The 25,058-nt window shown below is 36.5% G+C and overlaps 1 long non-coding RNA gene across 1 annotated transcript; it reads left to right on the top strand.

Annotated features, from left to right (window-relative positions):
* The first annotated feature begins 3,908 nt into the window (after positions 1-3,908).
* On the top strand, positions 3,909-25,017 carry LOC132659847 (uncharacterized). The gene is made up of 2 exons (XR_009600752.1): positions 3,909-4,190; positions 23,036-25,017. It is a non-coding gene; the product is annotated as an uncharacterized LOC132659847 (long non-coding RNA).
* Positions 25,018-25,058: the final 41 nt, after the last annotated feature.

Raw genomic sequence — 25,058 nt, 5'->3', positions numbered from 1 at the left:
TAAAGCACTAAAAGTGAGACAATCACAACATGTATTACCTAATGTGATACAATATGAACTACACACACTACAATTATATATTATCGAAAGGATGGGTGTAAGGAGGAGGGACAAGTAATACATGAATCTAAATACCAGTTTATAGGCAATGTAAAGAATAAAGGTTCATATTAAACTATGAGTGGGTGTCCTTTCCTTCTCCAGGGGATCTTTCCAAACCAGGGATCAAACCAGGGTCTCCCACATTGCAGGTGGATTCTTTACCAACTGAACAATCAGGGAAGCCCATGCTATGAAGCTGTAATCAGCCAAATCCAGAGTCTGGGAAATTCTAAGGAGTACACAATTAAGCAGCATCAACCATTATATGACATGAAAGGAAAAAAAAAAACACACAGATGGGGAATGGTTATAAAGGAAATTTAAGACACAGAGCAACCAAATAAAACATATGAAACTTATTGTGACCCTGATTCTCTCATGGATTGTAGAAGACATTTTTGAGATAATGAGGAAACATTGACCAGGTTTTAGATAATAGTGTGCTGCAGTCCATGGGGTCACAAAGAGTCAGACATGACTGGATGACTGAACAGCAACAACATAGAATTATTATTTTGTTTTGATTATGTTTAAACAACATGTCCTTACATTCTGAGATACACACAGAACTGTGTTTCTGTAGAATGAAGTCTGAGATTTGCTTAAAAATAAAACTGAAGCAAATGAACACATTAAGAAAAAGTTTGGGTATGAGGGGAAAGGAGATAGATATAATGGCAAAATATTGATCACTGTCGTAGGCATAGGAGGCAGAAAAATGACCAACCCTGCCCCTCCAAAGACATCCAGATCTTAATCGTTGAAATTTGTGAATATCTTGTAATATGGCAAGGGATAATCAAGGTTGAGGTGGTAGTTTGCCTGTCAACTGATTGTGAGATGGAAGAATTATCCTGCAAGACCCTGCAGTAGGGTGGTGTGAGGAGGAGTGGGAGTAAATCAATGCATTGCTATCCTAAGTGTCCTCAGAAATGTAAAAGTAAAGCAGACAGATAAAAATGAGGGAGATAGCAACATGAAAAAGACTTGGCCTGATGTTGCTGGCTTTGAAGATAGAAAAATGACATGATGAAGCTGCAGGAACCTCTTGGCGCTTAAAAAATAAGAAAACAGATTCACCCCAAGATTCCCAGGAAGGGAATACAGTCCTTATTTTTAACCCAATGAGATCCATTACTGACTTCTGACATCTAGAGCTATTAAAATAATGACCCATGCTGCTTTATGGAGAAGGAAATTGCAACCCACTCCGGTATTCTTGTGGGAAAATCCATGGATAGAAGAGCCTAGCAAGCTACAGTCTAAGGGGTCGCAAAGAGTCGGACATGACTGAAGAAACAGCAGGCGTGCATGCTGCTTTACACCACAAGTTGTGTGTGTACGTGTGTGTGTGTTACTGCAGCAATAGGAAAATAAAGTACCAGGTTGCGAAGATCTGAAGATCCCCTGGAGAAGGAAATGGCAACCCACTCCAGTGTTCTTGCCTGGGAAATCCCATGGACAGAAGAGCAGGGCGTCTACAGTCCATGGGGTCACAAAAGAGTCGGACACACCTGAGTGACTAAACAATTGGTACATGAATTTCGTTTTTCTCCCTACTTTTGGATTTTAAAACCTCCACAGTAAAACTTTAAAAATATCAAGATTCTGAAAAGAATTTTCCATTACCAATTTTGTGTTTAAAGTCCAATAGCTCAATGGCAAAAAGCTTAATTTAAGGACATATGAAATTTAATAAATAAAATGACAAGTTGTGAAAGTGTTCTTTACATATAATCAGAGATGTCACAATGTAGTTCATTTGAGTAAGACGACCTTGTTAAAGCGCAGGAAAAAAAGTGGGTTGTGTCTTCATGACAGATTTCTGGTCACATATTTAAAGGAAATATACCACTAATAATGAGACCATCAATTAGCAGAGGAGTGGAAATTGCACACTCTTTATGACATTATGTGTTGAATATTCACCATTAACTTTGGAATTCTGGAAGTGAAGAACAATTAAAACAACAAATCCTTCAGTAGTAAACACCAGATTTTTAGACCAAAAAGTCAAGGGGTGATAATCTATTATTTTCTTAAACTAATTTATAATATTTTATTTAATAAAATATATTCTCATGACAATTTTTATCTGTTATGTTATGGTAGAGTGTGACTTTTTATATGACAAATCTTGTTTTATCTCCCAAACTTACTGTTTTTATTTAATTAAGACTAAAAGATTAATAGCAATTTCTAAAGCACTGTTCTGGACAACCCTTTATCCACCAAAGTTTAAACACTAAAATACATTTTTGGACATATTAAATATTTATTACAGGTTTGAAGTTGCCTCCTTTTTCAAGGAATGTAAAATATACACATAACTGGGTTTGTGTATAAACAGATTATACTTGGTGTATTAATATAAAAAGAATTCAAAATCCTACGTGAATTTTGTCTTTTACATTTTTATTTTTTATGTACTTATAAATCTATGTTTTGTACCTCTAATAAATAAAATCAATTTTTCTTACTCTCATAACCAAAAGAATCACTACCCCACCTAAGGTTTTTGTATTAGCTTGCCAGGACTGCTGTAACAACATACCCAGACTAGGGATTTAAACAACGTAAAATAATTTTCTCAGCTTCTGTAGGCTGAAATTCAAGATGAAGTTGAGGGCAGAGTTGGTTTCCTCTGTTGCCTCTCTCCATTGCTTGTAAATAGCCCCTTCTCGCTGTACCTTCACAAGATCTTAGATCTCTGTGCACTCTTGTGTCTCTTTCAATCTGCGTCCTATTCTCCTATTAAAAATATATATATATATATATAGTTATGTATAATGTATATATATATAGTTATGTATATATGTATATAGTTATATGTATATATATATATACACACACACATAACTATATATATATAGTTATGGGGTATAATTGCTTAGCAATGCTATGATAGTTTCAGGTGAGCAGGAAAGGCACTCAGCCGTACACATGCAAGTATTAATTTTGCCCCAAACTCCCCTCTCATCTGGGCTGCAACATCACACTGAGGAAAGTTCCATACAGGACGTCCTTGTTGCTCATCCATTGTAAGCATAGCAGTGTGTACAAGAGATTGTGACATTTTTAAAGGGTAGGTATTCCCCCCCACCTGCATAGCCTGAAAAGGGCTTCCCAGGTTTGCTACTGGTGATTTAAAAAAATCTTCCTGCCAATGCAGGAGGCACAAGGGGCCAAGGTTCGATCCCTGGGTTGGGAAGATCTACTGGGGAGGGAAATGGCAACCCACTCCAGTATTCTTGCCTGGAGAATCCCATGAACAGAGGAGCCTGGCGGGCTACAGTCCACGGGGTCACAAAGACTCGGACTCTAAGTGAAGCGACTTAGAGCGGGCACACAGTGGCAAGGGACACACACACATGTACTCTGAAAGACAATTTCCTACATTCTCAAAAATACTTAATTTGTTCCAGTATATTAAAAAAAAAAAAGACTACAGTACAAAGAAAATGGAAATTACTTCGTGACAATTTGCCTTTACGCCGTTATAAAGTAAGAATAAAAGTGACGTAGAGGAAAATGCTTTTCTCTAGGGTACTTCAGAAACAGATAAGCTACCTGAGATGGTTCAACTTCCCGCACTGCAGCCACCGTAGTTCAAGACTCTCTGTGGTAAATTTGAACTGCCCGTTCAGCCTTGAAACAAATTTTCATGTACTTGAGGCCTCACACTACAACTAGTTCGCTTTAACTCGGACTGACTTTGACCCAGCTGGATTTTAGGTCGGACTCAGTCTGACCCCGGAACCAGTTCTGTTTCTCAGTTGGACCCCCGTCTGACCCGGAAACAGTCTGACTTTTGCGTCCGACCCAGTCAGACTTAAGTGGTTTCTGGAGCCAGTCAGGAAAAAGAAGTGTTCACGTTAAGTCTGAAAGCTCATTATGCAAAGGCTGCAGAGCTAAAATCTGGTATGTGAGAGTTTAACTACGAACCATTCCGAGGCAGCAAGAAGCGGGGCTCTCAGACAGCTTAAAGGTACCTCAGCCTGGTTGCTTGTTGCTCCTGGCGACCCTCAAGGCCCTCCTTCGGTCCCTTCTCTGGATACCAGGATTTTCTTGTGGAGACATGAACTGAGGTATATTTTTAAATTTAAGAATTTGTTTGAGCGAAAATCTGTTTGACTCGGCAGTGCCAAAACCGAAGTGGTTTCTTAAGTTCTACCTGACCGAAACTCCGAGAGCGACTGTTGTAGAAAGAAGGTCGAAGAAAAGTAAGAAAATTGTTGATTGGCTATAGCTTGTGTCCTCCCAGACGTTTGGACTTAGTTATCCTTAGCATTTTGATTTCACAGCCTTGAGGCTTTTACGGGCTTAGATTTTGGTTTGCTTACAGTAAGCAGCCAAGGTATTAGAGCCACATCAGTGAATGGCCTCCCTGTTTAATTAATTTAACAGACCAAATATAACATTAGTTCCCCATCACTGACTTCTAAAATAAGATGCAGATTTTGCTTTGTGCAGTTCTAGTCTATATGAATTTATAGCAAACAGCAGAAGTAAAAGCATTTTGAACTTCTGGAAATTGGTGATGATAGTGGCTATATTTTATTTTTGTTTTCTGTGTGGCCACCTTTCAAGAAAGACAAAAAAAAAAACAAAAACACCAAAACGTGTAAATTTTGTTACAGTTATCTTATGTCATAATTGCAACCTTTTGTGAGTGAAGTTGAAAAACTTTACAAAATTTTTACTCTTAATTAGCTCATTTTACATAATAGAAAATCTCACCAAATTAATAGAGGGTCAAAGATGAGATATATTTTTTAAACAGGGACTTTTAATGTGCCAAAATTAGTAATCAAATTTTTACTAAGAAATTCCATAGATAAACTCTACATGGTAGCAATCAAAATGAGTCTAATGAAGTAAGCAATGATTATTCTGAAAAAGTACAACTGACTTCTGACTTGTACATATGAATGGGTTGTTATTTTAATTTATAATGCTTTTACATAATAAAGCAGTATCTTAATATCCATAATGAACACTGCCTTTAACTGTTGAGGGTAACTGATTCATATTTATAGTCAAAAGTTTTTGGAGTCAGATCTACATTCATGTTTCAGACAGACTGCTGTTTCACTGTTGTCTCCATTAGAGAAAGGGATGCAACTGTGTTGGTCAGCTCATAAACTACAGAGAAACTAGGAATTCACAGAATAAAACCTTTTTAACTTCTTGTTGACTTTTATATACGGAATGAGCAGTTTAGTTATGAGATTTTTTAAATTTACTTTTTATTGAAGGATAATTGCTTTATAGAATTTTGGTGTTTTCTGTCAAACGTGAACATGAATCAGCCATAGGTATACATATATCCCCTCCCTTGTGAACTTCCCACCCATCTACCTCCCCATCCCACACTTCTAGGTTGTTTGAGTTTTCTGAGCCATACAGCAAATTCCCATTGGCTATCTATTTTACATATGGTAATGTAAGTTTCCATGTTAGTCTATCCATACATCTCACCTACTCCTCTCCTCTGCCCATCTCCATAAGTCTATTCTTTATGTTTGTTTCCCCATTGCTGCCCTGTAAACAGATTCTTCAGTACCATTTTTCTATATTCTGTATATGTGTATTCAGTTCAGTTCAGTTGCTCAGTCGTGTCCGACTCTTTGTGACCCCATGCATCACAGCACTCCAGGCCTCCCTGTCCATCACCAACTCCTGGAGTCAACTCAAACTCATGTCCTTCGAGTTGGTGATGCCATCCAGCCATCTCATCCTCTGTCATCCTCTTCTCCTCCTGCCCCCAATCCCTTCCAGCATCAGAGTCTTTTCCAATGAGTCAACTCTGCATCAGGTGGCCAAAGTACTGGAGTTTCAGCTTTAGCATCATTCCTTCCAAAGAACACCCAGGACTGATCACCTTTAGGATGGACTGGTTGGATCTCCTTGCAGTCCAAGGAACTCTCAAGAGTCTTCCCAACACCACAGTTCAACAGCATCAATTCTTCAACACTCAGCTTTCTTCACAGTCCAACTCTCACATCCATACATGACCACTGGAAAAACCTTAGCCGAAGAATACAATATTTATCTTTCTCTTTCTGATTCACTTCACTCTGCATAATAGGTTCTAGGTTCATCCACCTCATCAGACCTGACTCAAATCTGTTCTTGTTTGTGGCTGAGTAATATTCCATTGTTTATATATGTACCACTGTTCTTTATCCATTCATCTGTCAATGGACATCTCGGTTGTTTCTGTGTTGTAGTTATTGTAAATAGTGCTGCAGTGAACAATGGGGTACATGTGTCTTTTCAATTCTGGTTTCCTCAGGGAATATGCCTAGGAGTGGAATTGCTGGGTCATATGTTGCTTTTATTCCTCGTTTGTTAAGGAATCTCCATACTGTCTTCCATAGTGGCTGTATGAATTTACCTTCCCACCTACAGTGCAAGAGTGTTCCCTTTTCTCCACACTCTCTCCAGCATTTATTGTTTGTAGACTTTTTGATGAGGGCCAATCTGACCGGTGTGAGGTGATATCTCATTGTGGTTTTGATTTGCTTTTCTCTAATAATGAGCGATGTTGAGCATCTTTTCATGTGTTTGTTAGCCGTATGTATGTCTTCTTTGGAGAAATGTCTGTTTAGGTCTTTTTCCCGCTTTTTGATTTGGTTGTTTGTTTTTCTGTCTTTGAGTTGTATGAGCTGCTTGTATATTTTGGAAACTAATCCTTTATCAGTTGTTTCATTTGCTATTATTTTCTCCCATTCTGAGGGCTGTCTTTTCACCTTGCTTGTAGTTTCCTTTGCTATGCAGAAACTTTTAAGTTTAATCAGGTCTGACTTGTTTACTTTTGTTTTTATTTCCATTACTCTAGGAGGTGGGGCATAGAGGATCTTGCTTTGATTTATGTCATCGAGGGTTCTGCGTATATTTTCCTCTAACAGTTTTATAACTTCTGGTCTTACATTGAGGTCTTTAATCCATTTTGACTTTATCTTTGTGTATGGTGTTAGGAAGTGTTCTTATTTCATTCTTTTACATGTAGCTGTCCAGTTTTCCCAGCACCATTTATTGAAGAGGCTGTCTTTGCCCCGACTGTATACTCTTGACTTCTTTGTCAAAAATAAGGTACCCATCAGTGCAGGGGTTTATTTCTGGACTTTCTATCTTGTTCCATTGGTCTGTATTTCAGTTTCTGTGCCAGTACCATACTATCTTCATGACTGTAGCTTTGTAGTATAATCTGAAGTCAGAAAGCTGATTTCTCCAGCTCCATTCTTTCTCAAGACTGCTTTGAAAATTTGGGGTCTTTTGTGTTTCAATATGAATTGTGAAATTCTTTGTTCTGGGTCTGTGGAAAATGCCGTTGGTAATTTGATAGGTATCACATTGAATCTGCAGACTGCATTTGGTAGTATTGTCATTTTGACAATATTGATTCTTCCTACCTAGGAACGTGTAATATCTCTCCATCTGTTTATGTCATCTTTGATTTCTTTCATCAGTGTCTTATAATTTTCTGTGTACAGTTCTTTTGTCTCCCTGAGTAAGTTTATTCCTAGATATTTAATTCTTTTTGTGGCAATGGTGAATGGGTTTGATTTCTTAATTTCTCTTTCTGATTTTTCATTGTTAGTATATAGTGGTAGTAGTAGTTTAGTTGCTAAGTCATGTCCAACTCTTGCAACCCCATGGACAGAGGAGCCTGGCAGGCTCCAGGGGATTCTCCAGGCAAGAATGCTAGAATGGGTTGCCATTTCCTTCTCCAGGGGCTCTTCTCAACCCAGGAATTGAACCCAGGTCTCCTGCATTGTAGGAAGATTCTTTACCAACTGAGCTACAAGGGAAGCCCCTAGTATATAGAAATGCGAATAATTTCTGTGTATTGATTTTGTATACTGCAGCTTTGCTATTTCACTGATTAGTTCTAGTAATTTTCTGATACTATCTTTAGGGTTTTCTGTGTACAGTATCATGTCATCCACAAAGAGTGAGAGCTTTGCCTCTTTTTTCTGATCTTGATTCCTTTCATTTCTTTTTCTTCTCTGATTGCTGTAGCTAGGACTTCCTGAACTATGTTGAATAATAGTGAAAGTGTACACTGTTATATTGTTCCTGATCTTGGCGGGGAGTGCTTTCAGTTTTTCAGCATTGAGATTAGTGATTTTCTGTAGGCTTATCATATATGGCCTTTACTGTGTTGAGGTAGGTTCCTTCTATGCCCATTTTTTTTGGAAGAGTTTTAATCATAAATGGGTGCTGAATTTTGTCAAAGGCTTTTTCTACATCTATTGAGATGATCATTTGATTTTTATCTTTCAATTCATTAATATGGTGTATCACATTGATTAATTTGCTTATATTGAAGAATCCTTGCATTCCTGGAATAAACCCAAGTTAATCATGATATGAACTTTTTCATGTGTTGCTGAATTCTGTTTGCTAAAGTTTTGTTGAGGATTTTGCATCTATGTTCATCAGTGATACTGGCCTGTAGTTTTCTTTTTTTAAGTTGTCTTTGTCTGGTTTTGTTATCCTGGTGATGGTGGCCTTGTAGAATGAGTTTGGAAGTGTTCCTTCCTCTGCAATTTTTTGGAAGAATTTTAGAAGGATAGGCATTAGCTTTTCTTTAAATGTTTGATAGAATTTTCCAGTGAAGCCATCTGGTCCTGGGTTTTTTTTTGTTTTTTTTGGGGGGGGGGGTGGAGGGGTTGCGATTTTGATCACAGCTTCAATTTCAGTGCTTGTAGTTGGGTTGTTCCTAATTTCTATTTCTTCCTGGTTCAGTCTTAGTAGATTGAACTTATCTAAGAATCTGTCCATTTCTTCCAGGTTATCCATTTTATTGCCATATAGTCGTTCATAATAGTCTCTTATAATCCTTTGTATTTGCGTTGTCTGTTGTAACATCTCTTTTTTCATTTCAAATTTTGTTGATTTGATTCTTCTCTCTTTTGTTCTTGATGAGTCTGGCTAAAGGTTTATCAATTTTGTTTATCCTCTCAAAGAACTAGCTTTTAGTTTTATTAATCTTTACTATTGTTTCTTTCCTTTCTTTTTCACTTATTTCTGCTCGCATGTTAATGATTTCTTTCCTTCTACTAACTTTTGGGGTTTTTTGTTCTTCTTTCTCCAGTTGTTTTAGGTGTAATGTAGGTTGTCTGTTTGGTGTTTTTTCTTGTTTCTTGAGGTAGGATTGTATTGCTGTGAACTTCCCTCTTGGAACTGCTTTGCTGCATCTTGTAGGTTTTGAGTTTTTGTGTTTTCACTGTCATTTGTTTCTGGATTTTTTTTTGTCAATTTCCCTTTTGATTTCTTCTGTAACCTGTTGGTTATTTAGAAACACGCTGTTTAGTCTCCATGTGTTTGTGTTTCTTACAGTTTATTTATTTTTTTAATCTAGTCTCATAGCATAGCATGGTGGTCTGAGAAGATGCTTGATATGGTTTCAATTTTCTTAGGTTTACTGAGGTTTGATTTGTGAACCAAGATGTCGTCTATCCTGGAGACTGTTCCATGTGCACTTGAGAAGGTGTATTCTTCTGCACTTGGATAAAATGTCCTGAGGATATCAATGGGACCCATCTCATCTAATGTATCATTTAAGACTTGTGTTTTCTTACTTGTTTTTCCTTATTAATTTTCTGTTTTGGTGATCTATCCATTGGTGTGAGTGGGATGTTAAAGTTTCTTACTATTATTGTGTTACTGTCAATTTCTTCTTTTATTTCTGTTAGTGTTTGCTTTATGTATTGAGGTCCTTCTGTGTTGGGTGCATAGATATTTACAACTGTTATGTCTTCCTCTTGGATTGATCCCTTGATCATTATGTAATGTCCTTCCTTATCTCTTGTAATCTTTTTTATTTTAAGGTCTATTTTGTCTGACGTGAGGATTGCTACTCCAGATTTCTTTTGCTTCCTATTTGCTTGGAATATATTTTTCCATCCTTTCACTTTCTGTCTATGTGTGTCTTTAGGTCTGAAGTGGGTTTCTTGTTGACAGCATATATAAGGGTCTTCTTTTCTATCCCTCAGCCAGTCCATATCTTTTAGTTGGAGCATTTAATCCATTTACATTTAAGGTATTATTTATATATATGTTCCTATTGCTATTTTCTTATTTATTTGGGGTTGATTTTGTAGATCTTTTTTCTTCTCTTGTATTTATTGACTATATAAGTTCCTTTAGCATTTGTTGTAAAGCTGGTTTGGTGGTACTAAATTCTCTTTTAACTTTGGAAAGTCTGAAAAGCTTTTTATTTCAATTTTTAATGAGATCCTTGCTGGGTACAGTAATCTTGGTTGTAGATTTTTCCCTTTCATTACTTTAAATTTATCCTGCCATTCCTTTCTTGCCTGCAGAATTTCTACTTAAAGATCAGCTGTTAAGTGTACAGGGTTTCTCTTGTATGTTCCTGTTGCTTCTCCCTTGCTGCTTTTAATATTCTTTCTTTGTGTTTAGTCTTTGTTCATTTGTTTAGTATGTGTCTTGGCATGTTTCTCCTTGGGTTTATCCACATAGAACTCTTTGTGCTTCTTGAACTTGATTATTTCTTTTTCCATGTTGAGGAGATTTTCAACTATAATCTCTTCAAAAATTTTTCTCATACCTTTTCTCTTTCTTGTCTTCTTCTGTGACCCTTGTAATTTGAACCTTGTGTGTTTGGTATTGTCCCAGAGGTCTCTGAGACTATCCTCAGTTCTTTTCATTCTTTTTACTTTATTCTGCCCTTCAGAAGTTATTTCCACCATTTTATCTTCCAGCTCACTGATTCATTCTTCTGCTTCAGCTATTCTGCTATTGATTCCTTCTAGAGTATTTTTAATTTCAGTAACTGTGTTATTTTCTCTGTATGTTTATTCTATAATTCTTCTAGGTTTTTTAAAATTGATTCTTGCATTTTCTTATTTGTTTTCAAGGTTTTTGATCATTTTCAGTACTATTATTTTTCTGAATTCTTTTTCAGGTAGTTTGCCTATTTCCTTTTCAATTATTTGGACTTCTGTGTTTCTAGTTTGCTTCTTCATTTGTAGTGAGAAAGCTGGTTCTCTCGGGGTTCCTGGCCAGCAAAGAGATCTATATTAACCAGCTGGAAGCTCTGTTGCTGCCCATGAAACCTCTGAAGGCCACTGCCACCACCTCCCGGCCTGTACTCACCATCCAGCAGATTGAGACCATCTTCTACAAGATCCAGGACATTTACGAGATCCGCAAGGAGTTCTATGACAACCTCTGCCCCAAGGTGCAACAATAGGACAGCCAGGTCACTATGGGCCACCTCTTCCAGAAGCTGAGAAGACTCTTGCTTGGATGCTCCAGGGCCACAAGCTCAGCATGCTCAAAACTGAACTCATTGGCTCTGAGGCTCTTTGCTGTCTTCCCTGCCTCTGTCTCAGTGGGTGTTGCCATATCCCATGGATGGATATCCATGACTCCTTAGGACTCATCCTTGGCACCTCCCTCCCTGCATCCCTTGGAGTCCACTTCTTTAAAGCTCAGAGCCACCTGCTGGTGCCCTCATCTGGACCAATTCTGTGGTTTCAGGAGTGCATTCTGCCCCAGGCCTGCCTCAACCTGCAACAGGAGAATGTTTCCTAAACTCCTGCCTGGACCTCACTTCCTCCCTGCTCACATCCCTTCAGAGGGCTCCCCTTTACCCACTGAATAAAGACCAGCCTCCGTGGTCTGGTTTATGAGAAAAAATATATATATATAGTATTTCTCTGCCTTTTCATTATTATTATTTTTTTAACCTATTGTGTTTGAGGTCTCCTTTTCTCAGGCTTTAAGGTTGAATTCTTTCTTCCTTTTGGTTTCTGCCCTCCTAATGTTGGTCCAGTAGGTTTGTGTAAGCACAAAGTGAGATTTGTTCTGAGTTTTTCTTTGTCTGTTCGTTTTTCCTCTATTGGGCAAGGCTGAGTAAGGTGATAATCCTCTCTGCTGATGATTGGGTTTGTATTTTTGTTTTGTTTATTGTTTAGATGAGGCACAGGGTGCTACTGGTGGTGGGTGCTACTGGTCTTGTATTCAGATGGTTTCCTTTGTGTGAGTTCTCACTATCTTATACTCTCTAAGGTTAGTTCTCTGGTAGTCTAGGGTTTGGAATCAGTGCTCCCAGTCCAAAGGCTCAGGGCTTGATCTCGAGTTTTGTGTGGGTCTGTATATTCTTTTCTGCTGTTCAGGTACTCCTGTCTGCTCTTAGCTGGTGTTCTGCATGCACTTCTGTGTCTGAAGGTTTATCCCTGATACATCCATGGAGAGAGATGTACTCCATGTCCACCTACTCCTCCCCCATTTTGTTCTCTTAGGTATAACATTGTTTCACCAAAACAGATTGCTTTATAATGATAAGAAAATTACTGATTCTCCTACATTCATTTAAAAGGAAAGAAAAATAAAAACATGACTACAACTGTCTAAGAAATATAATGCATAAATGTAGAAAAACTAGTTAAATCACACTATCCTGTTTTATTTTCTACCACCTTATTTTTTCTTGATATTGCCCTATTTATATCACAGGCTTTTTATTACTAGAAAAGTCCACTATTTTTATGATGAATATTGTATTAATCCATTGAACACTACTTTTTATTTAGTAAAGTATGCATTACATTGGAAAAGGAAATGGCAACCCATTCTTGCCTGACAAATCCCATGAACAGAGGAGCCTGGTGGGCTATATAGTCCATGGAGTCTCAAAGAGTAGGATACAACAGCTAAACAATAAAAGCAGCATGCATATATGCGTCTTGCCATAGCAATAATTTTTAAATCTCTTTATCTTATTTTTTATACTATTTTTTATTTTAGTCTCTGTATGCCCAGATTCCTTCACCTGATTGATAAAGAGTAGAATATCTCCAAGTTTTTATAAACCAGGATGAATACAATGTCAAATACAAAATAATGCTAAATGTAATATATAAAATATATGACAGCTTGTAAATATACAAAATACTAAAAGGGACTTCCCTGCAGGTCCAGTGATAAAGACTTCACCTTCTAATGCAGCCAGTGAAGGTTCAGTCCTTGATTGGGGAGCTCAAATGACACATGCCTTGCAGCCAAAAACCAAATCTTAAAGTAGAAAGCAATATTCTAATACAAATCAAGATTTAAAAAAAAGAAGTCCACATCAAAAAAAATTATGTGATTATTGCTTTTAAGAAAAATTTAGACATGTATCTATTCAGTGAAACATTATAAATATTTTATGTCTTTTAAAAATGTGTAGTTACCATTCTTTTGAAGTTTTATTCCATATCTTTTCACCATATAGTACAGCAGACATTTTGGAGGATACAAACCTTTTTGAAATAATGAATAAATATCATCTAAGCATTCATAATGAGACACCTAAAGAAGAGAGGTTATATAAATATTAGTGTCCTTAGTATATTCTTATAATTAAAACTGATAGGGTGAATAATATCATCTAATTAGAGAGATTGGCCTGAAGAATAAAGACGATTTTGGATAAAGTTCAAAAGAATTCTGTCATGTGGTTTTAGGAGGACGAGTCTTTTAAGGAGTCAGAGAAGGAAAAATCTGTGGGTGTAGGAGAAAAATTAGAAAATTATGGTGTCACTAAGGTAAAGAAAGAACTCAAGAAGTAAGAAATGGCAAGCTGTGTCAGCCAGAATTTTCTCAACATTGATGACATTATTGTCAGCTACCTAGAAAGTGGTACAAAGCTGAAAATCATAAGGGTTTTAATCAAGTAGACAAAAAAATAGGGACTAAAATAAGAAAATAATACTCTTATAAATTTATATATAAAATATAGGGTGTGATTAAAATTGTCACAAAGATGAAATAAAGTTTTTTTTTCTTTAAAATTTTTAAATATTTAGAGAATATGTGGATTCAAAGTATTTCTTGGGCTTGGTGACATGATGCTGATTGATTATATTTGAAAATGGTTTCAGTAAAGTGGTAAGATTTAACTTTCATAGGAAAGGGATTGCAGAGTAAAAGAGAATAAATGAACAATGTGTGTATAACTCATTTTAAAAAAATTGTGAAGAGAAGGAGAAAATTTAAAAAAATAGTATCAGTGGTCCGAAATTCCTAATAAGCTTGTAAAGCATATAGTAAAAATAATAGATTGAATATATTAAAAGATCAAGATACTTGAGATGTCAGAATGAGTAGAGGAAATGGTACTCAGAGACATAGAGATGATGGACTTGAGAACTGGTTATGAATTTTTGTAGAATAGGAAATTATAGCAGGACAACTTAAGATCTTGGATAGAGGCTACAAGAAGTGCTAAAGTCTGAAGTTAATGTGTGTGTGTGTGTGTGTGTGTGTATGTGTTGAGAAGGGTAGGGAAGGTATTGGATGGTGGTAGTGATGAGGCAACAGATTGAAAACGACAACCTGGTCACATAAAACCAAAAGTTCTTTAGGTAAATATTCTTTATCCTCTTGTGATAGTCATATTTTCTGTCATTTGCTCCATATGAGATTTAGCCTTCCTAAAGACAACAGTGCATAATATTTGATATTCTCCACAAATGAAAGTAGTTGCACAGAGATAATGCCCGACAGGAAGATGCATTATACATCATATAGAAGTTAAAGATTATCTGTGATTCACTGTATGAGAAGTAGATATTCTTTGCTAAATTGGATATTAGACAAACCCAGAGTTAAGAGTAAAAGCTTCGTTCTAAAGAAATATCCTCATTTAATTTGCATCTCTATTTGAAAAGTATTAAAAAGAAAGTAACAATTATTTAAAAAGCCACCATAGTGTTACCTTTTTATCTCAAAATCATCTTAATTATAGTTCAGATATTGAGCAATATTCAGTGGCTGTCATCACTACAATTTGTTTGACAGCACTGAGGCTACAAGAGGCAGATAAAAAGCTCATAGTCTTGTTAGACATACTGTACAGTCTTATTGCAACATAAATAAATGTTGTCATTTCTGACTTTTTAAAAATATCTACTTTCTCCCTAAACTGACAACCATTAATAAAATTTTAAAAGATGAACATGTTATACCATTTTATATTATCATTAATTTTTCAAAGAAATACCAAAGAGTATAATATTGTACACATACATGTTTTACAACCCAGCTTAAGATATAAAGCACACATTGTATTGAAGTGCCTTTAAAACTCCCTAATTAATTTCCATTCCTCTTCATACACAAAGGATGATAGTATTACATTTCCATAGATGTTCTCAAACCTTTATAACATATGTTTGCACCCACAAACATTTTATGTTTTTGCACTGTAGATTTAAAGTTATAACAAGTAGTTTTGTGTGATTTGTTTTTTCAGTTAGTTTATGACAGTCATCTGTGCTTAGAGGGTAACTCAAGTTCATAATTATCATTAATTGTTAGTATTTTACTATACAGTTTACATTTGAACAATCCTAGGGTTGGGTTGGGGCACTGACTTCCCACACAGTTGAAAACTGCATATAACTTGCAGTCTCCCAAAACTTTATTAATAGCCTATTGTTAACTGAAAGCCTTAATAATAACATAAGCAGTCAATTAACATATATTTGTATGTTATATATATTATATACTATATTCTTATAAAAAGTAATCTCAGTTCAGTTCAGTTGCTAACTAGTGTCTGACTCTTTGTGACCTCATGGACTGCAGCCCGTCAGGCCTCTCTAACCATTACCAACTCCCAGAGCATGTTTCAAACTCATGTCCATGGGGTCGGTGATGATATCCAACCATCTCATCCTCTGTCGTCCCCTTCTCCTCGTGCCTTCAATCTTTCTCAGCATCAGGGACTTTTCAAATGAGTCAGTTCTTCACATCAGGTGGCCAAAATATTGGAGTTTCAGATTCAGCGTCAATCCTTCCATTGAATATTCAGGACTGATCTCCTTTAGGATGGACTGGTTGGATCTCCTTGCAGTCCAAGGGACTCTCAAGGGTCTTCTCCAACACCGCAGTTCAAATGCAGCAATTCTTTGGTGCTCAGCTTTCTTTAGAGTCCAGTTCTCACATCCATACATGACTACTGGCAAGACCATGGCTTTGACTAGACAGATCTTTGTTGGTAAAGTAATGTCTCTGCTTTTTAATATTCTATCTAGGTTGATCATAGCTTTTCTTCCAAGGAGCAAGTGTCTTTTGATTTCATGGCTGCAGTCACCATCTGCAGTGATTTTAGAGCCCCCCCTCAAAATAAAATATCTCACTGTTTTCACTGTTCCCCCATCTATTTGCCATGAAGTGATGGGACCAGATGTCGTGATCTTAATTTCTGAATGTTAAGTTTTAAGCCAATTTTTTCACTCTCCTCTTTCACTTTCATCAAGAGGCTCTTTAGTTCTTCTTCCCTTTCCGCCATAAGGGTGGTGTCATCTGTGTATCTGAGGTTATTGAAATTTTTCCTTGCAATCTTGATTCCAGCTTGTGCTTCATCCAGCCCAGTATTTCGCATGATGTACTTAAATATAGAAGTTAAATAAGCAGGGTGACAATATACAGCCTTGACCTACTCCTTTCCCGATTTAGAACCAGTCTGTTGTTCCATGTCCAGTTCTCACTGTTGCTTCTTGTGCATACAGATTTCACAATAATCTAATAATATAGATAAAGTAATCTAGATAAAGTTTTATTAAGACAATCATAAGAGATATGCATTTATATTACTGGGTTGTATTTATTGATACCATAATTTTACATCTGTTTACAAAATAAGTTGCCTATCAGTACATATATCAATGTTGTCTTATGTGATCCAAAATACTATATATTGCTATATGTATTATTAATATATAATATGTTATATGTACTATTAACATCACTCAGTTGTGTCTGACTCTTTGCTACTCCATGCACTGTAGCCTGCCAGGCTCCTGTCATGGAGATTCTCCAGACAGGAATACAGGAGTGGGTTGCCTTGCCCTCCTCCAGGTGATCTTCCCAATCCAGTGATCAAACCCAGGTCTCCCACATTGTAGGCAGGTTCTTTACTGTCTGAACCACCAGGGAAGTGCATTAATAACACTACACATCAAATATTAAAAATTGAATGGGGTAAAACCACCACAGTATTGTGAAGTAATTATCCTCCAATTAAAATTAAGAAATTAATTTTTAAAAAGGTCATAGGGGATATATGTATACCTACAGCTTATTTGCTTTGCTGTACAGTAAACTAACACAGCATTGTAAAGCAACCATACTCCAATAAAGATTTTAAAAAACAAAGAGGGAAAAAGAAAACAAATGGAAAAGGAAAGTTAATGGGGGAAAAGAAATCCTTATTTATTTACAAGTATAGTAATTCCTGTACTTGTAACAAAGAAGAAACCATGTGCTTGCTTTATGTAGTCTGGCCTAAATGCTAATAAATCATTGAACGTCTTTATGGTATATTGTATTAGATATATGCATAATACAGTGTTAGAAACATTTCATTTCTTAAAAAGGCACTTGTGATGATAGGCGGACATGTAGTTTCTCCAATTACAATAGAGTATCACATGCTATAGTAATGTGATTCTTTGAAAGCAAAGCTATGAAATAGTAAGAAAGCTAAAATTGTTAATTTTATATCAATATCACTTACTTTATGCCTGTGTAGGATAGGCTATCATCTTCCATACAAGGCTCATACACAGTTAAAACTTAGATAATGATGGTCATGATGCAAAAATGTTTCACATTTTTTGGGATACAGTTATTAAACCTTCACACAAAGATACACAAATGTATCATACAAATGTATGACCTCATGATTGATTACTATATATTAAATGGAAGTGGATCATCACAAAGGTCTTTGTCCCCATTGTCTTCATTTTGACTAGACTGAGGAGAAGGAGGAAAAAGGGGTTGGTATTGATGTTTCAGGGATGGCAGAGGCAGAATTGGTGGAAAAGGTCAAAGGTGAGGCAGACACATTCAGTGTAACTTTATGGAAATACATTATAATTTCTGACTATTTTTTTTTCATTTGTCCAAAAAGTATTTGTATACAGCACCAGTTCCTCTTCCACTGTTTGCTTTAGTTTTAGTGCCCGTCTCATCAAAGCATCCATGTCGTAAAAGAAGTCAGAAGCAGTCTTGAAAAGTCAGAACCTTCTGCTAGATTGCCTAATAGCAATTAGCTTTCTGGCACTACTTCTACATCTTCTTCTTCCTTGTTTGCACTGGTTCAGAACACACACCTCCAGCAAGGTGCCTTTTGTTAATTTCTCTGCTGTGGTGTCTAATAGCTCTTGAATGTATCCAACATCCTTCACCCGCCCTGACCCCCCTACCACACCCCCTTTTTTTTAAATCGCATCCACAGTCTCTCTCATGACTTTCTTGATCGGCTCTCTCAGAATACTTTGAAGTCAGTGCAGTATCTAGTGAGTTTTCTTTGAAAGGAATTTATTGTCTTGGGTCTGATGGCTTTTATGGCTTTTACTATAACAATGACGGCATCTTCAGTGCTGTAATCTTTCCAGACTTACATGATGTTTTCTTTCTTGAGATTTTTATTTTTCTACAGCATTGACAATCCTCTCCATAGAGTGCTGTGTTTAATGAACCTTAAAGGTCCTTATGACCCCTTGATATAGGGACTGAATTAGTGATTTTGTATTTGTGGGCAAGTAGACCACACCAGTACTCTTGCCTGGAAAATCCCATGGACGGAGGAGGAGCCTGGTGGGCTGCAGTCCATGGGATCGCTAAGAGTCGGACACGACTGAGCAACTTCACTTTCACTTTTCACTTTTATGCATTGGAGAAGGAAATGGCAACCCACTCCAGTATTCTTGCCTGGAGAATCCCAGGGATGGGGGAGCCTGGTGGGCTGCCGTCTATGGGGTCACACAGAGTCGAACACAACTGAAGTGACTTAGCAGCAGCAGCAGCAGACCGCTTTGGATGTCTTTGATGTTGAACTGATGTACTTTCAGTGTTGAACATCAGTGTTGATATAATTTGGTGTTGAACTGATGTATTCCTGGCCAAGGGCATTGTCCAATATCAAAAGAACTTTAAAAAGAAGTCCCTTACTGGCAAGGAACTTCCTTACTTCAGGGACGAATCATCAATGAAAACAGTGCAGGGAAAGTGTTCTAAGTGTCCAGGCCTTCTTCTTGTGCAACTAAAATGCTGGAAGCTGCTGTTTTTCTTTTCCCTTTAAGTCTTATGATTAGTAGCTTTATATATAGGGCAGTTCTGATCATAAACCCAATTGCATTTTCACAAAAGAGTAAAATTAGCCTATTCCTTCCTGCCTTAAATCTTGGTATTTGATTCTCTTCCTTGCTAACAAATACCCTTTGTGGCTTTTCTTTATTTATCTTTTGCAGAATAGAGCATTTTTATCTGCATGATAAGCTTGTTGAGAGAGAGACTTTTTTCACCTCAATGATTTTCTTAATGTTGTCTAGGAACTTGTTTGCTAATACTTAGTTGGCAGAAGCTGCTTTTCCTATTATCGTGACATTTTTAAAAAAGCCAAACCATTTTCCAAAATCATCAAATTATTCTTTGCTGTTATTAAATTATCCATCTTCTGATTCCTCACCTTCTTTTTGCTTTAAATTACCATATAGAGACTTTGCATTTTCTCGAATCATAATAAAGTCTATAGGGAACCTCAGTTCAGTTCAGTTCAGCCGCTCAGTCATGTCCGACTCTTTGTGACTACATGAAGCGCAGCACGCTAGGCCTCCCTGTCTATCACCAACTCCCGGAGTTCACTCAAACTCACGTCCATCGAGTCGGTGATGTCATCTAGCCATCTCATCCTCTGTAATCCCCTTCTCCTCCTACCCCCAATCCTTCCCAGCATCAGAGTCTTTCCCAATGAGTCAACTCTTCGCATGAGGTGGCCAAAGTACTGGGTTTTAGCTTTAACATCATTCCTTCCAAAGAACACCCAGGACTGATCTCCTTTAGAATGGACTGGTTGGATATCCTTGCAGTCCACGGGACTCTCAAGAGTCTTCTCCAACACCACAGTTCAAAAGCAGCAATTCTTCGGTGCTCAGCTTTCTTCACAGTCCAACTCTCCCATCCATACATGACTATTGGAAAAACCATAGCCTGGAATAGATGGACCTTAGACGGCAAAGTAATGTCTCTGCTTTTTAATATGCTATCTAGGTTTGTCATAACTTACCTTCTAAGGAGTAAGTGTCTTTTAATTTCATGCCTGCAGTCACCATCTGCAGTGATTTTGGAGCCCCCAAAAATAAAGTCTGACATTGTCTCCACTGTTTCCCCATCTATTTCCCATGAAGTGATGGGACCAGATGCCATGATCTTCTTTTCTGAATGTTGAGCTTTAAGCCAACTTTTTCACTCTCCTCTTCACTTTCATCAAGAGGCTCTTTAGTTCCTCTTCACTTTCTGCCATAAGGGTGTTGTCATCTGCATATCCGAGGTTATTGATATTTCTCCCGGCAATCTTGATTCCATCTTGTGCTTCTTCCAGTCCAGAGTTTCTCATGATGTACTCTGCATATAAGTTAAATAAGCAGGGTGACAGTATACAGCCTTGATGTACTCCTTTTCCTATTTGGAACCAATCTGTTGTTCCATTTCCCATTCCAACTGTTGCTTCCTGACCTGCATATAGGTTTCTCAAGAGGCAGGTCAGGTAGTCTGGTATTCCCATCTCTTTCAGAATTTTCCACAGTTTATTGTGATCCCCACAGTCAAAGGCTTTGGCATAGTCAATAAAGCAGAAATAGATGTTCTTCTGGAACCCCCTTGCTTTTTCAGTGATGCAATCAATGTTGTCAATTTGATCTCTGGTTCCTCTGCCTTTTCTAAAACCAGCTTGAACATCTGGAAATTCACTGTACTGTAAAATCATGATTTGTTATAAATTGTTTTGGCAGTGGACATATGGGATGTTTCCTATTGTTTCAGTCCTGTAAATATCGTTGCCATAATATTATTATAGTTGTTTACTTCAACACATATGCATGTGTGTCTTAAGAATATATGAAAGGAAAGAATATTTGCTTTATGAAGATAGTGAAGTCATCTTTATTAAATATACTAACATGCTGACTTTTCTTGGCTGCCTACTAATCATAGTGATTTATTTATTACTCATTATTCATTGTTATAAATAATATGAATAGAATTTATGAATACAGCATAGGATTATGATATGCTATGTATAAGTATAGAATAAGTATAAAATATAATATTTAAAAATATATATGTATAATTTTACTACATCAAAGTAACTATCCATTGATAGATGAATAGATAAAATAGATGTTGTATGTATATACCACATATATATATGAATATTATTTAACCATAAAAGGAATAACATCTTGCCATTTGGAATAACATGAATGGACTCAGGAGATTTTATGTGAAGTGAGATAACTCAATGAAATGTGAATACTGTATGATTGATGTCAGTGGTATGTGAAATATTTTTAAAAAGTGAATAAATATAACAACAACAACAACAAAAAAAAAATAGACACATAGATATAGAGAACAAATAAGCAGTCACCAGAGCTAAGGGTGTTAGAGGGATGGGTGAAATAGGTGAGAAAGAATAAGAAGTACAAGCTTCCAGGTACAAAACAAATGAGTCATGGGGTTAAAATGTACAGCATAAGGAATAAATTAAAGTATTATATAATAATATTAGTAGTAGTAGGTAGTGATTTTTTATTAAAGATATTCTGAATACCAAATATATTTATGTGTTTGTCAAGATCCTTATATTTTGTCACTTGTTTCTCCTTGTTTTTTATTTATAGAAATACAGATGGTTTTCATTTTAACATGGTCATATTTATAAGTTTTTTCTTCCCTGTTTTTGTTTCTGTCTTCTTTAAATATCCTTTGGAAACTAAAATTAAAAAATATATATATTATACATGAGTGTTATATATTCATATTGATATTGATATGGTTGATATTCATTAGCCTTGAAATTATCTGTAACTAATTTTAAATGGTCTAGAGAATTTGATTATTTTATACAGTAAACTAAGCACATTTTTTTTCAAATATCTGAAACTACACACCCTATCCTGATTGGTCAAAACCATCTCTGCTGTATAGCAAATATTCATTCAACTTTGAGCCAAATTCTAGGTTTTCTATATTGATCATTTGGCATCTTTATTTATCCCAGTGTAATACAACATTTTCTTAATAATGTGAATTCATTAATGTTTCTTAATAATATGAATTCATAATGACACTGACTAAGGTAATATTAGTGGGCTTCCCTAGTGGCTTAGTGGTAAAGACACTGGTTCAATACCTGCATCAGAAAGATCCCCTGGAGGAGGGCATGGCAACCCACTCCAGTATTCTTGCCTGGAGACTCCCCATGGACAGAGGAGCTGGGCGAGCTACAGTCCATAGGGTTGCATAGAGTCGGACACGACTGAAGCAACTTAGCCTGCACACAAGGAAATAATTATGAACAAGTCTATGGACCAAATGATCTGGGTTCAAATACTCAGTCTCTATAACTATACAAATATATATGGTACATATATAATGTGTGTGTGTGTATATATATATATCATTTAAATTTCCAAACTGGATGAATCGTGAGCTGGAATCAAGATTTCCAGGAGAAATATCAACAACATCAGATATGCAATGATGATACCATTTGAACGGCAGAAAGTGAACAGGACTAAAGAGCTTCTTGATGGGGGTTAAATATCTAGCTTAAAACTCAGCATTTAAAAAAAAAAAAAAAAAACAAAAAACCAAGATCGTGGCATTTGGTCCCATCACTTCATTGGAAATAGAAGGGGAAAAAGTGGAAGCAGTGACAGATTATTTTCTTGGGCTCCAAAATCACTGCAGATGGTGACTGCAACCATGAAATTAATGGACACTTACTTTTTGGAAGGACAGCTATAACAAACCTAGACAATATATTAAAAATCAGAGACATCACTTTGCCAACAAAGGTCTATATAGTCAAAGCTGTTTTTTTTTTTTTTTCCAGAAATCATGTATGGATATAACAGTTTGACCATAAAGAAGACTGAGCTCCCCAAAATTGATGCTTTTGAATTATGATCCTGGAGAAGATTATTGAGAGTCCCTTCCAGTGCAAGGAGATCAAACCAATCAATCCTAAAGGAAATCAACCCTGAATGGATGCTTCCAGCCAACATTGGAAGAACTGATGCTGAAGCTAAATTTCAAAGATTTTGGCCACCTGATGAAAAGAGCTGACTCAATGGAAAAGACCATTCCAAATAGCACAAGGAATACGTCAAGGCTATATATTGTCACACTGCTTATTTAACTTATATGCAGAGTGCATTATGAGAAATTCTGGAGTGGATGAAGCACAAGCTGAAATCAAGATTGCTGGGAGAAGTATCAGTAACCTCAGATATGCTGGTGACATCACCCTTATGTCAGAAAGCAAAGAAGAACTAAAGAACCTCTTGTTGAAAGTGAAAGAGGAGAGTGAAAAAGTTGGCTTAAAACTCAGTATTCAGAAAACTAAGATCATGGCATCCAGTCCCATCACATCTTGGAAAACAAATGGGATAACTATGGAAACAGTGAGAGACTTTATTTTCTTAGGCTCCAAAATCACTGCTAATGGTGGCTGCAGCCATGAAATAAAAGACACTTGTTCCTTGAAAGAAAAGTTATGACCAACCTAGATAGCACATTAAAAAGCAGAGACATTACTTTTCCAACAAAGGTCCGTCTAGTCAAAGCTTTGGTTTGTCCAGATGTTTTTGAACTGTGGTGTTGGAGAAGACTCTTGAGAGTCCCTTGGACTGCAAGGAGATCCAACAATTCCATCCTAAAGGAAATTAGTCCTGAGTATTCATTGGAAGGACTGATGTTGAAGCTGAAACTCCAGTACTTTGGCCACTTGATGTGAAGAACTGACTCATTTGAAAAGACCCTGATGCTGGAAATAGTGAGGGCAGGAGAAGGGGATGACAGAGGATGAGATGGTTGGATGGCATCCCTGACTCAACTGATATGAGTTTGAGTAAACTCTGGGAGTTGGTAATGGACAGGGAGGCCTGGCTTGCCGCAATCCATGGGATAGCCAAGAGTCTGACATGACTGAGCAACTGAACTGATATGAACTGGCTTGCCTAGTGGTTTTTCCCACCTTCTTCGGTTTAAGTCTGAATTTTTCTATAAGAAGGAGATAATCTGAGCCACAGTCAGCTCCAGATCTTACTTTTGCTGGCTGTATAGAGCTTCACCTTCTTCAGCCACAAAGAATGTAATCAATTTGAATTCGATATTGACCATTTGGTGATGTCCATGTGTAAAGTTGTCTATTGTATTGTTTAAAAAAAGGGTATTTGCTATGACTAGTGCATTATCATGGCAAAATTTAGTTATCTCTGACCTGCTTCATTTTGTTCTCTAAGACCATACTTGCCTGTTACTCCAGGTATCTCTTGACTTCCTACTTTGTTTTCCAATCCCCAGTGATGAATAGAACATCTTTTTTTGATGTTAGTCCTAGGAGGTTTTCTAGGTCTTCATAGAACTGATCAACTTTAGCTTCTTTGGCATCGGTGGTAGGGGTGTAGACTTGAATTGCTCTGATGTTGAATGGCTTGCCAGATATTATTATTGTTTTTTATTTACTATGTTTAAATTGCATACACATTTATCAATCCTTTCACCCACTACTTTTCTTTAATTTTTTGAATTATAATTGATTTACAATATTTTAAATGTACAGCACAGTGATTTAGTTATGTGTGTATATATATATATATATTCTTTTTCAGATTATTTTCCAGTCACTATTTATGTTTCATCCCTTCTTTTCTATATATTATTTATACTATATTTCCTATGCAAATTCTTTAGAAATTTATTTAGTAAGTATTCATAAGTAGCAAACTTTAATCAATTAACATTTATTTAAATTATCTTTATCTCATTTTTATTCAATAAAAATTAATTGGCTATAAAGTTGTACATAGTTAATATAGTGTCTCTGTTTTATTAAGTGCTTTCCCCCACAGTTC

The sequence above is a fragment of the Ovis aries genome, chromosome 5, assembly GCF_016772045.2.
Source record: "Ovis aries strain OAR_USU_Benz2616 breed Rambouillet chromosome 5, ARS-UI_Ramb_v3.0, whole genome shotgun sequence".
NCBI classification, from domain to species: domain Eukaryota; kingdom Metazoa; phylum Chordata; class Mammalia; order Artiodactyla; family Bovidae; genus Ovis; species Ovis aries.
This window is presented reverse-complemented; position numbering and strand designations above follow the sequence as displayed.